Source organism: Tachysurus vachellii, chromosome 4 (assembly GCF_030014155.1).
Source record: "Tachysurus vachellii isolate PV-2020 chromosome 4, HZAU_Pvac_v1, whole genome shotgun sequence".
Lineage (NCBI taxonomy): Eukaryota > Metazoa > Chordata > Actinopteri > Siluriformes > Bagridae > Tachysurus > Tachysurus vachellii.
Window position 1 is genome coordinate 29,918,140 of NC_083463.1, and position 7,500 is coordinate 29,925,639.

At 38.9% G+C, this 7,500-nt stretch overlaps 1 long non-coding RNA gene across 1 annotated transcript in view; it reads left to right on the top strand.

Annotated features, from left to right (window-relative positions):
- The window catches only part of LOC132844104 (uncharacterized), a 27,653-nt gene that overhangs the window by 19,364 nt on the left and 789 nt on the right, over positions 1-7,500 (top strand). The gene's annotated exons all lie outside the window — the stretch shown is intronic.

Genomic DNA, 7,500 nt, shown 5'->3' on the forward strand with positions numbered 1-7,500 from the left:
GTGTAGAGTTATAGAATAGGAGTGGAGTGTAGTAGAGTGTAGTAGAGTGTAGTAGAGTGTAGAATAGGAGTGGAGTGTAGTGAGTGTAGTAGGTGTAGTAGGTATAATAGACATAGGAGTGGAGTGTAGTGGAGGTGTATGTAGGTATAATAGACTAGGAGTGGGTGTGTAGAGTGTCGTAGAGTTGATAGAGTAGTAGTGGAGTGTGGTGGTAGGGTGTAGGTATATAGAATAGGAGTGGAGTGTAGTGAGTGTAGTAGGAGTATAATAGAATAGGAGTGGAGTGTAGTAGCGTGTAGTAGAGTAATAGATAGGAGTGGAGTGTAGTGAGTGTAGTAGAGTGGTATAGAGTATAGATAGGAGTGGAGTGTAGTAGAGTGTAGTAGGGGTGTAGCAGTATATGATAGGAGTGGAGTGTAGTAGAGTGTAGTAGGGTGTGAGTATAATAGAATAGGAGTGGAGTGTGGAGTGTAGTGAGGTAGTAGAGTATAATAGATGGAGTGGAGTGTGTGAGTGTAGTAGGTGTAGTAGAGGTATAATAGAATCGGAGTGGAGTGTAGTAGAGTGTAGTAGAGTGTAGTAGAGTATCATCGACTAGGAGTGGAGTGTCGTAGAGTGTCGTCGAGTGAGTATAATAGACTAGGAGTGGAGTGTAGTAGAGTGGTAGTCGAGTGTAGGAGAAGATCACTAGAATAGGAGTGGAGTGTAGGTTAGAGTGTATGTAGAGTGTCGGTAGAGTATAATAGCATAGAGGAGTGGAGTGTGTCGAGTGTAGTAGAGTATAATAGAATAGGGCGTGGAGTGTGTAGAGTGTAGTCGAGTCTACTCTAGAATCGGAGTGGAGTGTAGTAGAGTGTAGTAGCGTATCTAGAATAGGAGTGGCGTGGTCGGTAGAGTGTCGTAGAGTACTAATAGAATAGGAGTAGAGTGACGTGGAGTGTAGTATAGTGTTGTAGAGTATAATAGATAGGGTGGAGTGTGTGAGTGTGTAGTATAATAGTAGAGTGGAGGTAGGTGTTGGTATGAATAGGAGGGAGTGTGTAGGTGTGAGTTGAGTTAATGAATGGAGGAGTTGTGGTGTGTGGTGTGTGGTTATAGATAGGAGTGGGTGTGTGAGGTGTGGGTAGTGAGTATGTGGGTGGAGTGTAGTGTGTGTAGAGTTAACTCGCTGGGTGGAGTGTAGTGAGTGTATGAGTGTAGTCGATTCATGATAGGAGTGGAGTGTAGTAGGTGTATAGATGTTGAGTATCTAGATGGAGTGGATGTATAGAGTGTAGTGGTCATCATGAATAGGCGTGGATCTTCTATCTATATATCTATCTACTCTACACACTCACACTTCTATTCTATACTACTACTACTCTACTCTACACCACTCCACTTCTATTCTATACTACTCTATACTACTCTACACCACTCCACTTCTATTCTATACTACTCTATACTACTCTATACTACTCTACACCACTCCACTTCTATTCTATACTACTCTATACTACTCTACACCACTCCACTTCTATTCTATACTACTCTATACTACTCTACACCACTCCACTTCTATTCTATACTACTCTATACTACTCTATACTACTCTACACCACTCCACTTCTATTCTATACTACTCTATACTACTCTATACTACTCTACACCACTCCACTTCTATTCTATACTATTCTATACTACTCTATACTACTCTACACCACTCCACTTCTATTCTATACTACTCTATACTACTCTATACTACTCTACTCTACTCTACTCTATTCTACTCTACACCACACTACTCTACACCACTCTACTCTACACCACTCCACTTCTATTCTATACTACTCTATACTACTCTACACTACTCTACACTACTCTACACCACTCTACTCTACACCACTCCACTTCTATTCTATACTACTCTATACTACTCTACACTACTCTACTCTATTCTACTCTACACCACTCCACTTCTATTCTATACTACTCTACTCTACTCTACACTACTCTACTCTATTCTACTCTACACCACTCTACACCACTCCACTTCTATTCTATACTACTCTACACCACTCTACTCTACACCACTCCACTTCTATTCTATACTACTCTACTCTACTCTATACTACTCTACACCACTCCACTTCTATTCTATACTACTCTATACTACTCTACACCACTCTACTCTATTCTACTCTACACCACTCTACTCTACACTACTCCACTTCTATTCTATACTACTCTATACTACTCTACACTACTCTACACCACTCCACTTCTATTCTATACTACTCTACACCACTCTACTCTACACCACTCCACTTCTATTCTATACTACTCTACTCTACTCTATACTACTCTACACTACTCCACTTCTATTCTATACTACTCTATACTACTCTACACTACTCTACACCACTCCACTTCTATTCTATACCACTCTATACTACTCTACACTACTCTACACCACTCCACTTCTATACTATACTACTCTATACTACTCTACACTACTCTACACTATTCTATTCTACACTACACTACTCTACACTACTCTACACTACACTACACTACTCTACTCTACACTACTCTACACTACACTACTCTACACTAATCTACTCTACACTACACTACACTACACTACAGTACTCTACTCTACACTAATCTACTCTACTCTACTCTACACTACTCTACACTACTCTACACTACACTACACTACACTACACTACACTACACTACACTACTCTACTCTACACTACACTACTCTACTCTACACTACACTACTCTACTCTACACTACACTACTCTACACTACACTACACTACTCTACACTACTCTACTCTACACTACTCTACACTACACTACTCTACACTACACTACACTACTCTACACTACTCTACTCTACACTACTCTACTCTCCACTACTCTACACTACTCTACACTACACTACTCTACTCTACACTACACTACTCTACTCTACACTACACTACACTACACTACACTACACTACAGTACTCTACTCTACACTACACTACACTACACTACAGTACTCTACTCTACACTAATCTACTCTACACTACTCTACACTACACTACACTACTCTACTCTACTCTACACTACACTACAGTACTCTACTCTACACTAATCTACTCTACACTACTCTACACTACTCTACACTAATCTACTCTACACTACTCTACACTACACTACACTACTCTACACTACACTACACTACACTACTCTACTCTACTCTACACTACACTACTCTACACTACTCTACACTACAGTACTCTACTCTACACTACTCTACACTACACTACTCTACACTACAGTACTCTACTCTACACTACTCTACACTACACTACACTACTCTACTCTACTCTACACTACTCTACACTACTCTACACTACTCTACTCTACACTACTCTACTCTACACTACACTACTCTACACTACAGTACTCTACTCTACACTACACTACACTACACTACTCTACACTACACTACTCTACACTACACTACACTACTCTACTCTACACTACACTACACTACTCTACTCTACACTACACTACTCTACACTACACTACAGTACTCTACTCTACACTACTCTACTCTACACTACACTACTCTACTCTACACTACACTACACTACAGTACTCTACTCTACACTACTCTACTCTACACTACACTACTCTACTCTACACTACACTACACTACTCTACACTACAGTACTCTACTCTACACTACTCTACTCTACACTACACTACACTACTCTACTCTACACTACACTACACTACTCTACACTACACTACTCTACTCTACACTACACTACACTACTCTACTCTACACTACACTACACTACTCTACACTACACTACACTACTCTACACTACACTACTCTACTCTACTCTACACTACTCTATTCTCCTTCACTCTGGACTTTAGTGAAATTCCAGGTGTTCATCTGGAGCCGATTATCAGCCACAGACTCAAAGAAGAAAACCGCAGAATGATAAATTTGCTCACTTATCCAACGTCCGAATGAAATATGAGAGCAGATAATAATCAACATTCAGTCCTGCCATATGCTCATGTCATCCTGCCAAGCGCTTAGGTACATGGGCTTTTTGAGCGGTGAGCACAAAGGTGATATTTTTTTTTTCTTCTTTTATTTAAGGTCTGAAATCTAAAAAGAAGGTTACGTCAAATCACATTTCCTTGACTGTGAGTCGTCTCCAAAATACCGTCCTTGCCTACACGTCTGGATTGTTTATTTGAAATGATCATTAGACGGTGTTGATAAGTGGTTCAGGCTTGGTTGTAGAAGCTGACTGATTGCACCGAGTCACATCTGTTGGCTCGGCTCTCTAATTAAAGCTCCCAAACGCCTCTTTGTTCAGAAACATGGCCAGATTTTTTCCCTAAATCATCCAAAGTTAGATTAGTATGATGACCTATAATTGTCCGAGTCTGATATTGTGACTATTTACATTCTTTTTCATTGTGTCTACTACAAAAATCTATAAAAAAAAAAACAACAATGTGCATCAATGAAATCAGTCAAAACCTTAAATAAAAACATTTAGTTTATAGGTTTAATGTATAATGACGGATTTACATTTTCCAGTCTTTTAGGAACATCCATCCATCATCCATCACTTCCTCCCTATTCTATCCCATTTATCTTACGCAAGGCCACATGGAGCGAACCGAGGGCACAAGATGGGCGACAACTACCCTGAACTTGGTGGTACAGTAACACATCACAGGGTGCAGTTACACACGTCAATCAGCCTACAACACATATCTAAGAACACAGATGGAACTATTTTTATAATTTCACAATTTTAAATAGCTTTTTTATTTAATTAATGAAATTATCTGTAATCAATTGAATTATTTTTTTTATAATGTTTGTTTTTAAAATTATTAATATTATTATTATTATTATTATTATTATTATTATTATTATTATTATTATTATTATTATTATATTAAATATCAAAAACAAATAGATAGACAGATAGATATTATTCTTATTATTTATTTGTATTTTTTATTTTTATAATGTTTATTTTTAAAATTATTATTGTTGTTATTATTATTATTGTTGTTGTTGTTGTTGTTGTTGTTGTTGTCTTTGTTGTTGTTTTAAACAATAGATAGATAGGAAAATGGTCTGCACAATCTGACCGTCATTCTTAAGCGATGTGTCAGTGTTTAATACGTAAAAGTCTTCGGGACGAAACTGTAGATGAAGACGAACGAATCTTGCTACGATGAAGAATGAGACTCAGCTTCGACGTCTGAGTGGAGAATAAACACTGTGTGTCAGGTCAGACATCAGGCATTGTTGTGTAGTGTTTGTGTCATCATTGGCAGGCAGTGTAGCATTGTACTGTGTGTGGGGGGGGGGGGCACAGAGTGCCCTTCAAACGTTCTGTGTGAGTGTAGTCGTTGAGAGACGGTCCCTAAAGCAGCGTGTACGCCAACTCTCCAGCAGTAGCAGCATTAAGAGATTGGGTTTGTGAAATGCCGACAAAATGCCTCTTGGACATTTGCGCTGAAGGTAAACAAAACCGCTGGCAGCCGAGCCAATCCCCCTGCCCACGGCGCTGTCTTCAACAGGACAATGCCAGACAGACAGAGATGTGGAGAGAGAGCGAGAGAGACTCTGAAAGCTTTGTGCTACTTTGGAGATCTGGTTCCTTAAAAGGAGTTTCACTCAAGTGTGTGTTTGTGGTTTGTGTGGGGGTTTTTTTTGTTTTTTTTTCTTCCCTCTCTCTTCCCGAGATCTCTCTGTTCCATATTCCATCAGAGAAATTTTTGGCACCGTGGAGTCCAACTTGGCAAATTCATTAAGCGCTCAGTAAATTCATGAGTATTTACTGAGCTCCTCATTCAGGAAGACAGATACAGACTAAAGCTGCGTTCACATGGAATATTTGGATGTGTTGCTGCTTTGTCAGTTGTATAAGTGTTTGCCACACACACACACACACACACACACACACACTTGGACTTGAAGTGGACAGAACTGGAATTATATGTCATGAATTTACACAAACTCAGAATCTATAAAGTTCCAAATTGACACAAATGACAAAAAGTTCTAGAAAAGTTTGGTTTGGTTTGAAAGAAAAATGGCACATTTCTGAACATCCTGCGCTATGGGATTAAATCCTAGAAGCCCGTCCATCAAAACCCGTGATTCCAAGTCATGTATTTGTGCATACTTTTACAAACCAAACAGATTTTTTCCTTCCGTTTTTGCTCTATTTTGAGTAGATTCACTGCGTATTACATTCCTATTACGTCTGTTTTAGTTCCGCACAAAAGGTAGAAAAGTTCGGGGGGTGAATACTTATGCAAAGCCGAACAATTTAATTGTTCGAAACCGATGAATTTAATTTCATTGAATTTAATTTCACTTTTTTATTTATTTATTTATTTTATTTTATTTTATTTATTTATTTTTATTAGAAAATGGATTTCGCTTGCGTGACATTGGTTGCGTATATTTTGGCTCCTAAAACAACACACACATGTTCACTTGCTTCGTCATGTGCACTAGTGTTGATGAGGTTGGTATACGTTTAATTATGTGACACTAAGAGCTAAGGGAATGTGTCTCCTATGGGATAGCGGATACCTCGTTCATTGTGGGGTGTATCCATTTTAGGGCTTAGGGACAATCAAACAATAAAGTCGTTTGTAGACGATACTGCTTCTGTTTATGTACAGAAAACGCTATGAGGCTAATCAGTCGTGAATTTAATTGCGGTACCCAGGCAGCATGTAGTAAAGATACAAAAACAATTCTGACTCCAATTAGAACAAATAAAGAAACAACATAGCCGTGTTTTAAAGGAACAGGTAATCAAACCCGGCGAATTAAATGGAATAAATCTCCAGAGTGCTCTTATTCCTACTGCCTGTGCCATGCGGTGCTAATAGCTAATAAATCTATGCTAACATAGCTCTCTATATATCAACTCAGGGAAATTTATTTCATCTCTCGGAACCATAAAACGACTCGTTCTGTCTGTCACGTATCCATCAGTTACTTATTTACAGTACTTAGAATGACTTTAAAAGCATAGTGATGTCACTAAAGCGATTGGATCAGCTCAGCCAATCAGATTCCTCCTAATTATACTGCAGCATGGGACAGGGTTAACTTTGAAAATATTAATCACAGCGGCATTAAAAAAAATGACTGTGAGTCGTCCAGACAGTGTGACCGCTCGGCTCGGCTCGGCTCGGCTCTGTGGGACAATTCCCTTTTATTTAATGTCTCCTTTCACTTTAAGGGGCACACGAACAATTATCATTAACTTTCCATCCAGTAGGGAGCAATCAACTCATCAAAGCATCAAATCTCTCTCTCTCTCTCTCTCTCTCTCTCTCTCTATTGGTTAGGTCTCTAAATAATGCTGTATTAGTAGTGTGTGTGTGTGTGTGTGTGTGTGTGTGTGTGTGTTTATCTGGCTGATAGCAAAAGTTTGCATCATTTATGGTT